The following is a 9927-nucleotide window of genomic DNA, read 5'->3' on the forward strand; positions in this document are numbered from 1 at the left end:
AACTCTGGTACATCAGTGCCTGTCTTACTTGGTGGAGGTCAAACTTGACTCAGCAGTAGCAGATGGGGCCTTACCCATGCTGAATAAAGGGGAAAGGTTCCCTCTCTCACCTTCCTGGCTGCACCCTTGTTGACACAGCCCAGGATGCAGCCACCCTTCTTTGCCACAGGGGCACATGCTGTACTCCTTCTCAACTTGTTTGTTACCAGGACCCCAGTCCCAGCAACTCTTCCACCAAATTGCCTTCTAGGCACTTGCCCCAAGCATCTCCAGCTGCATAGGGGTTACTCCCTCCTAGAGGTAGGACTATCTTGGACTACCTGTATTTGTTGAGTTTCATGAGGTTTTGTCCACCATTATTTAGGACCTCACTCCGCTAATGCTATATAAGTAAACAACATAAAGCCAGTCCCGAAACTGAGGGAGCCTAGGGCTTTGAGGCTTCAGAGAGCAATATCCATTTATAGGCTCCTGTTCAAAAGCCTAGTGGAACTGCAATATTTTAATGATACTGTAGGCTGTTGAGTAGTCAACAGATGTCATCGACATCCATTAGCTGCTAAGCTATTTTAAATCTTCAATAGTGGCTTAACACTTCTGCCTGACTTAAGGCTTTATAAAGATGATGATTTATAAATGCAGGAATATTTCATTTTCACATAATTTTTATTACTGAATTTCAAAGTACTTTACAAACAACTATAAGGTAAGTCTTCTTACAAATAAGTCTTCTAGAGTGTTTGTTAACTAGGCAATTATTGTAGCAAATGATTTATAATTTTAAATCAGACTTATTAGTTTGAAATTGTCATCCTTAAAAAGAGATTGTTTTGTGCTGCTTTGTTATCAGTCATGTTTTTAATCATGAAAGTTAACTGTGGTGAATGTGGAATGTGTTGAATTTAACATCACTGGGACAAACAGTATTGTTGTTAGAATGCTCATGCTTACAGTAATATAGCTGTGGATTGAGATAGTACAACTCAAAGCTGGAATGGATCCCCAGTGCTGTTATTCAGTACTGCTGCACAAGGTGAGGTGAAACCTCATGGTAAAGTGTGGGAAAGGAATTTGCAGGTGGCTTCGCACTGTTTCACACGTACCTGAATTAGAGATAATGAGGAAACAAGTGGTAGAAACAAAAACTTGAGCAAGGTTGAGATAAAGTAAATTGGCTGCAGTGTTAAAGATGAGCTTTGGGCAGTGGCCAATTGCTGGCTGGCTCGAGGCGTGTGTCTGAGGGTCTCTAACCAATTGTATGACAGATTCGGGCACGTGGACAGTGTGTGGGGCTTCAGGGAAAGTATAAGTAGTAGTGAAAAAGGGCAATAAATGTCTCTTGTTCAAGAGCCATCAGGAGTCCGTGTCTTGCATCCCTTCAATGGTGACCCGGACTTGGGAGGAGCAGCGCTGCACGAGCGTCCGAAGGGAACCCAGCCGAACGAGTCAAGCTCGCAGCTGGACTGCAGCTTCAACCCCGGGACATCACCTGAAGGACAGGTGAGTGGCTGGGCATTGATCATGGGAGCTAGCCTTTCGGCAGAGGAAGAGGCTATAGTGAAAATACTAACGCAATGCCTAATAGACAGGGGAGTAAAATATGATCCGTTTAAGATAAAGCTATTATTGAAATTTTTGCGAAAGCAAGGGTTCCCCTCAATGGCTTCTGCAGTATTTGATGTAAAAACTTGGGACCAAGCAGGGGAAAAAATATGGGAAGCAGCGTCCAGTGGGGATACTAATGCTGCTGAGGTGATGACTACGTGGTGGCTGGTGACCGAGACTTTAAGATCGTGGCAGGCAGAAAAGGAAGTACAGAACGCCACTGCCCAGGCAGCCGAACCGAGATCAGAGCCTGCAAGGTCACCAGAGCAGTGCAATTTGATAGACCTGGGGGATGACAAGGAAGAGGGCTGCGGACCGCCGCCGCAGAACCCCTCCCTGCTGACCCCCTCGGCTCCCGCCTTGCCTACCCCCGATAACGCCTCCCTGCGGGCCCGAGCTTTCGACCCACGGGAACGATGGGAGCTGGTGCGCCGGGAAGCGCTAAAGGACGGGGACCCGGTAGGAATGGCTTTCTCAGTGCAGGTGTGACCCAACGGTCCAAATGAATATAATGCCTTCCAATGAGACCTAAATAAAGAATTAAGAAAGACTGTGACTACATATGGATTACACGCACTATTTACTCAGTCATTGTTAGAAAATGTTATGACTGGTCAATTGTTGGTGCTGTACGAGTGCCGTCAGATAGCCGCGATGATTTTAACACCAACACAAAAAAATTACTCTGGAAGCAAAAATGGAAAGAAGGGTGCGAAGGAGAACAGCTGGAGGCTTCCTGCTGAGCTCCAGGTTGGAGGTGACATGCCTCCCAGGTTACTAAAGCACATTTTCCTCTTCTGCACTGCACCCAGGAGTCCCAAATCCCTGGTGTGTGTCGTCCCCAACGTCTCCACCTTCGACAGTGACTGGAGATGGCTGCAATACCCCATCACAGTCCCGCTCCTGCTGATCAGGGATGACGACCTCATCTACTCCAGCTCGTTCACCTTCACCTACACCCCGGAGCAGAGCCTCCTGCCAGGACAGCCGGTCCCCTCAGACGTCCCGCAGGACTCGGACAAACTGCTCAACAGCATCCATCTGGAGTTCACCAGGACCAACTTCCACCTCTTCATGCAGAGCTGGCGAGCGGGGTCGGCAGCACTCCGCCTGCCACCGGCCCTGGGGACAGGAGTGTCCCTGAGCCACGTCCGCAGGCTGGGGTGGCTGTGCCCGAGGGTCCTCCCCATACATCCACTGCCCACCACAATATCTGACCCACTGCCGTCTCTCTTTTCATGGCAGGGTCTCGCCCTGGTGAGATCTCACCTGAGAGCACTAATAAATCATGCTTCAAGGACTCTTTACTGATTCGATTGCTTCTTTGCTGGCCTTCAGGATTTACCTCCCATGCTGGCACAGAACATCACAGCTCCCTCAATGTCCTCGGTCCATATATTCAAAGGCCAGGAGGGACAGGGATGAATGCAAGTGACCTTAAATGTCATTGATCAATACCAGGAGTCCCTGCACCGCTTCTGTGTTTTTCAGTAACAAGGAGCTGATTTTGAGCAGCTGAATACCCAGCACCAGATTTTTTTTATTTTTTTTATTTTTTTTTCCATTAGAGGCACAAATGGGGTAATTTCAAAAGGAAAAGGGAAAAAAAAAAGAGAGAGAAACACTTCAGTGTGAAACCCAGCCCTTTCCTAGCTGCCATGGCTCTCTGAGCTCCGTTGTTTCACGCGCATATGCGGTGCAAGGCTGGAGCCGGCAGGAAGCTGCTGATCTAAAGAGGCCATAAAAAGGAACCGGGTTTCTTGGAGCTGGACCCGAGCGCTACACGGAGCGGGGCTTACAGCTTTATTTATTCTTCAGATCTCCGTGGCATCAAAGGAGCTATGGTGTACCTAGAAATCATGCTGCCCTGGCAATTCTGAGCTAGGGTTAGAAACGAGCCAGGTGCCAAAACTGCGGAGGTTTTGAACCTGCGCTGAACTTGGCAGCACCGAGGGGAACAGGGGCAGCCCCGAAGCAGTGTGGGGCACCTGGTGCCTCTGGCTCGGTGCCCGGGCATCCCCTGCATTTTTTGGGTGATCCATCATGGTTCGAGCGACAGCTCCTTTGGCTCAGCAGCTCTGGCACACATCGGCCTTGCCGCGGGCATCTCCTGCCACGATGCAGCCCGGGATGCTGAATTCAGGGCACGGTCCCCCACAGGGATGCACGGCGATGCCCGCTGTCGTGGGCTCTTCTTTCTGTGTCCCACGGATGGCCCCACAAGAGCTTGGGTCTGTGGGGTCTTACCCTGGGAGGCAGCACCTCCCCAGGGCCCCCCAGCAGTCTGGAGATGGGGCTCCATCTCCCCCAAACCCACAAGTGGAAAGGGGCAGCTTTGTAGCTCCTGGATAAGTCTCTTTCCCAAGCATATGCTCCACATCTGGGCGGAGGAGCTGGTAGCATCGTCAGAGCTGTTTATTTACATAACCCCCAATTAACACAAACCATCTCGGACAGGCACCAGCCACCCAGTTGTGAAGTCTTGCTCACCAGCAAGTCAGCAGTGCCCGCCTCTGCTGGACCACTCAGGGACCCCGCATGCATGGGGACACGCACAGATCGTCCCCACAGGCCCTGGCAGAGCTGCTCCAGCATCTCCTGTGCTCCTGAGTCACGTTATGGATTATCTGAATTATGTGTACAGGCTTTTCCCCATCCTCAAGGCAGCCAGAAATGTGGGTTTAAAAGGAAGAATGAAAAAACTTTCAGATCACTCCAGGAGCTGGGAAATTACAAAAAGCATCACATGTTTTTAGGGACACACGGAATAACTTACACCATGGGTGGCCGTGGTGTTGTGTGAGCATCCTCGGGTGGTGGCAAGGTCCGAAGGCAATGGGAAATCACAGCAGCAGCGCCCTACTCCTGCTTCAGTATGGTGATGGGCACTTTATATATAAAGTTATACATATATATTTCAATATGTATATATATACATTTATACAAATATATGTATGTGTATATAAACAGGTCCTGGAGGTGACAGCACCTTCAAAAACATCAAGAAGAAAACAAGATCTTGGCTTTCTCCCCCCGAAACAATGTCCTACAGGATATCAGGAGTGGCTGCTGCCACCTAGCGAGCCGGCACGCGGGGCACTACTGGGGTCCCCGGGCAGGGCTGCACCCTGGCTCCGAGGGATTGCTGTTTTTTTTAAACATGGACCCGTTGCATTTTGCCCCAAACCACGCAACAGGTTCGGGGAGTGTTTTTTTGTTTTGTTTTGTTTTGTTTGTTTCTTTTTTTTTTTTTTCAAAATAATGCCCCGAGGGGGGAGGAAGGGAGCACAGCACAGCGCCCCGCTAATGGCAAGCAAGGGCTGGCTGCGGCACTGAGCTCCCCACGCCCTGCGGCCCCGCATTGCTGCAGGATCCGGCCCCGCACCCCACAAGGACAGCCCTGCCCTGCCCCACATCGCACCCGCTGCTCGGGGAGCGAGGGGTGGCCGTGGTCCCCCGGGAATATTCATCTCCTGCTCACCCAGCTCGCATCCAGCCCACCGACACTGCTCCCTGTGCCGAAGTGGCCGCAGGGCTGGCTTGCTCAGAGGGCAACAGGTGATTTTTCCAGCCTGTAGGAAGGCTGGAAAAAAATGGGTTTAAAGACGATTTTGCATCTCTCGGAGCTCAAGGGGTGGGCAGAGAGGGGAGGCTGGCCAGCGGAGGCTGTAGGAAGGAGGCTGGCAGGTGCCAGCAGGGCTCGGTGCAGGCGGGCTCGCTGCCAGCCCTGGTTGTGAGCCAGCGAGGTGTTTGCGTTGGCAGGGGCAGCCCAGGGCACGTCCCACTGCTGTCACAACTCTGTCACCTCCCGCCTTGAGGACCGAGGGGGTGGCAGCGCTGCCAGCTCCCCCCGGAGGACAGCGGGGCCACGGCGAGCATCTCCTGGGACGCCACATCTGGAGAGGCTGCAGCAGCCACCGCTGGAGATACTGGGAACGTGGGGTCACCACCACCACAGCAGCTGTCCCTGCATCCCCAGCCACACTGTTTGGTGTAAATCTCATCCCAGGAGGGTGAGGATGTGGGGATGCAGCTCTGCCCGTCAGCTGGGGGAAAGGTGCAGAGAAAATCACCGTTCTTGGAAGTTTTGTGCTCCTGACGCCCAGGGCTGGCGTGGTGAATGAGCAGACCTCAGCCAAAGCTGAACCAAGGGGCTGGTTCCTGCCCCACGAGCCCAAACCCTGCCTCCCTGCCAAGCCCCCGCACTAGTCCCATCCCTACCCTGCAGACCCCAGTAAGGTCCCCTCACCCCAGCAGCCCCCCAGGGCACCCCCAGCCCCAGGCAGGGGAGCCGTGTGTACAGGGCTGTAGGTTTGTGCAGTGCCCAGCAAACCCGTGCTGACTTTATCCTTTTTTTCTGGCAGAACTATAAATAACCCAGCTGGGCAGCAGGATGCAGAACGATGCCAGGGCCAAAATAAGCTGAGCCGGGTTGCTGAGGAGTTGCAATTACCTGCTCGAGAGACTCTGAGCGCATCGGGAATGGCCCAGGCATGTGGCACCACTGGCCAGGCTCAAAAAAACACACAAGCTGCAATAAGGATGGGGTGGGCTGGAGACATCCATGGGTGCCTGCATCACCCTCGGTGCCTGGTGGGGGTGTTATTAACCCCATCCCAAATGGGCCTTTTGGAGACCACCACGCTCCTGTGCCCACAGCTCCAGGTACTCAGCCTTGTCCACGCAGCCAAAAGCCTTGTGGAAAATTAGGGTTTGGGTTGTTTCTTCTTCCCTAAAATGAGAAAAAACAGGTTTTAAACAAGCTCCTTCCTGGCAAGCTCCATACTCCCTGCAGTGTGGGGAAGGACCAAGCCCAGGAGCTGGCAGCATCCCGATGGGACAAGGGACAGGACCAGGGCCACCACGTCCACAGCTGGGGCCTGGTGGCTGTTGGGGGGGGCTCGGGGTGAGCAGAGCCATGCTGTGGGGCTGGACGTGGCTCCCAAAACTGGCCCCATGCCGCTGCATGGCCAGGGGAGCCAGGCTGGCGGGGCAGGATGGAGGGAGCTGGCAAACTGCTTTAATCCCCGTCTCGGAAGAAACACCCTGGTGGTTTTCTCAGGGTTCACTGGGAAGGGAAAGTGGGTTTTTAGACAGTTTATATAAACAAGCAGGCTTGAAAAATGCAGACCTAATTTCCATGCACTCTTGCTGTAATTATGCGTGCAAAGCAGCAGACAATTACAGAGCGGGTAGGCTCAGCGCTGAGAAAGAAATCAGGGGGTGCAGCTCCTGCCTGGGAGCCCTTGAGGACTCGGGGAGGGAGCTGCGGGGTGCCTGGCTGGGACCCCACTAGGCTGCAGGCACGTGCCCCACACAGACCTGCAGCAGCGAGCACAGGGTGTGTGACTGGGGACCAAAATCTGAAAATAGACTGGTGTCTGGCCCTGTTTTGTGCTGGGGAGCTGCAGGGGGCACAGCCCCAGGCAGACATCGGTGCCCCTCACCTCTGTGTCGGGGACAGCCATGAGAGCCCACCCCAGCTGGTTCCTGCAAAAGGGCCGGGGGTCTGGATGGGTGCTGGGCTCTTCAGGATGGTGCTGGAGGAGAAGCAGCAGCAGCAACTGGAGGGCTTCAACCCACAGGGATGCGTCCTTGCTCCCTGTAACCAGGGCAAGTGCTGGCACAGCAAGGACAGCTGGGCAGCACCAGGATTTCGGGGTGTGGGCTGAGCGGGAGACATGGACCAAAAAAAAGAAAAAAAAAAGACAGAGAGAATTAATTTCTACAGCTTTGATGTGTGAGCGCAGCTCAGTCAAATGCAAGTCTGCTCCCAGAGAGGGACCTGGCCCTGGGAAGCCCTGGGGAGCTGGGCTGGGGGCCAGCAGAGGTGCCCGAGCTGGCCCCCGCCTGTCCCCACTGCAGCGTCCCCAAGGAGCCAGGCAGCTTCTGCTCCCCATGAGGAGGGCTCAGCCCCTGGGTCCAGGGCAGAGAGGAGGTGCTGGGCTTGTGCCTTCACCCCAGGCACCTGGGCACTAATGGCAGATGAATTTCCCTCCCAAAAAAATGCCTCCTGCCTACCTCAGCATCCATTTATGCTGCTGCTCTGCTTCGCCGTGTGCTGTTGGTGACCGCAAGCAGCGGGGCTCAGCCTGGGGGCTCCGGGCTCTGAGGCTGAAGGCAAAGGATGGGCAATGCCAGAACCACCCCCCTTGGGGTTTTACAGACCTGCACATTCAGCTTCTGGCAGGGCACGGGGGGTGGCTGTGAGCTGCCATCACCTAAGGGGCACCCGGATCCTCACCTCCCGGACTGCACAGGGCTGATGCCAGGAGCACGGTGCCACAAGGGACTTGTGGCAGCTCCTGTGCACGGGACAGGGCAGAAGAAAAGGGGCTTTATTAAACCCGCTGCAGGTCACAGCGACACCTCCACCAAAAGGCAGGCTTGGAGCAGAAAGGCAGGAAGAGGAATTTGTTCTTTGCTTTCTGCCCTGGGGCTGCACAGACCCGAAAGGAGCCGACCTGCCTGCGGAGCTGGGGATGTGCCCAGGGTTTGTCCCCATGCCACCATCCAGTGTCACCGTCCCTTTGCCGATGTGCACGGCCATCCACCTGGTCACCGTCCCCTCACACCCTGCTGAGAGCTGGCACACGTGTGCGTGTGCATGCACGCAGCCCCCCAGGGCTGCGCCGGAGGGAGCGGGCAGGGCTGAAGGGCTCTTTGTTCCCCGGTGTAATTATACCTGAGCGGGGAATCGAAATGTGCTGAAAACTCCTCGCCGGGCGTTTCTGCAGGGAGCCGCGGCGCTCAGCCCAACACTGGCCCCATTGTTCCCTTGGTGTTCTCCGGGCCCACCTCCACTCCCGCTTCCCTGCCTTTCCTCGAAATAATCAGTCGGTGATTAAAAACCGGGCCTTTTCCCTCGGCAATGTCAACATCAGGCAAAACGCCCTGAAACTCCCTCCTGCTGTGGCTCCCTGCGCTGGGAGGGTGGCAATGTAGGGACAAGGGCAGCACCCCTGGGTGAGATTTTTGGCACTGGGAGGACCCCAGCTCCCCCAGGGCAGTGTGAGCTCGCTGAGGTGGGGAGCACCCCTCTCTGCTGCTGCGGGAGCCTCTCCACACTGCCTGTGCGGCGGTGACCTGCCTTATTACAGCTAATCCCTTCCCGGGACCAACGAGCCTTTAAAGCTTTTCCCCACCCACACTTTTCCCAAGCCATCAATATTTCAGCGGAGCAGAAATCCCTGCCCCTTCTGGTTTCCCTTTCCCTCGCACGAGGCAGCCTGCCCCAAATCCCACCCCACTGCTTGGGACCCACGGTCAGGCAGGGCCTCGCCAGCCCCTGCTCTTCTCCTGCCTTCTGCAGAGGGACCGATCCTGTGGGTCCTGGGCAGCTTTCAGAGCCCAGGCCCCATCTCTAACTGTGACCAGGAGCTTTGGCATGTGACAGCTAAAGCCTCGCTGCTGCTTATCCCCTTCTCTGACTCCTGCCCATGACGCACGCTCACCCCACTGGGGTCACCCTGATGATGCTCATCCCACCTGGGTGTTCGGGAGCTCATCGCACCCCCAGCTCAGCACCTCTTCCTGCTGAGGGCTCAAAGGCTTCATCTAGGGTCGAGATTCTTGCAAAGCACTGAAGAAAAAAAAATGAATAAAACAGTAATAGTAATAATAATCATAATAACAAGAGTAAAAACCCTCTTGCCTGCTGCCTGGACTGCAGAACAGCACCTGCACAACCACAATTAGCTGCCCTGCGCTGAGGGATGCTGTTGCCGAGGAATCCCCCGGCGCCCTGCCAGGGGTGCGATGAGCACAGACACCCCAAAAGTGCCCGCGCCCGGCTCTGGGGTGCCGGGGCAGGGAGCGGGGTGCTGGGCGCCGGCCGTGCCAGGAGGTGGCAGCAGGCACACGGTGAGCGGCGGGGAGAAGGGCGCTGGGGAGCCGGGACGGGATGGATGGCCGCTGGGCACCACAGGGGGGTTGGGGTCGGGATGCCCGGTGGGCGCCAGCACCAGCCCCTGGGGAGCCACCTCCAGGAGCCCACCCCAAACCTGCCCCCATCCCAAACCTGCTCCCACCCTGCAGGGAAAAGCACCCGCAGCAAAAGGGTGCTGTGCCCGGGGGTAGCGAAGAGCAAGGGCTCTCTCCTGGCAGGGCTCACCCTAGCACAAAACATGCTTCTCCCCCTGCCCCATCCAGGCGCCCCATCCCAGGTTCATCCCCAAGCCAGGCGAAGCAGCTCCTTGGGTTCTGGTTTTAAAACCAGAGCAGTGCCAGGAGGAAAAACAACTTGGGGGCAGAACCAATGGCTTGGTGCGTGTCCCCCCTCACCGAATACCCTTGGGCAGGGATGGGGACAAGGCAGCCAAG

Source organism: Cygnus olor, chromosome 16 (assembly GCF_009769625.2).
Source record: "Cygnus olor isolate bCygOlo1 chromosome 16, bCygOlo1.pri.v2, whole genome shotgun sequence".
NCBI classification, from domain to species: Eukaryota; Metazoa; Chordata; class Aves; order Anseriformes; family Anatidae; genus Cygnus; species Cygnus olor.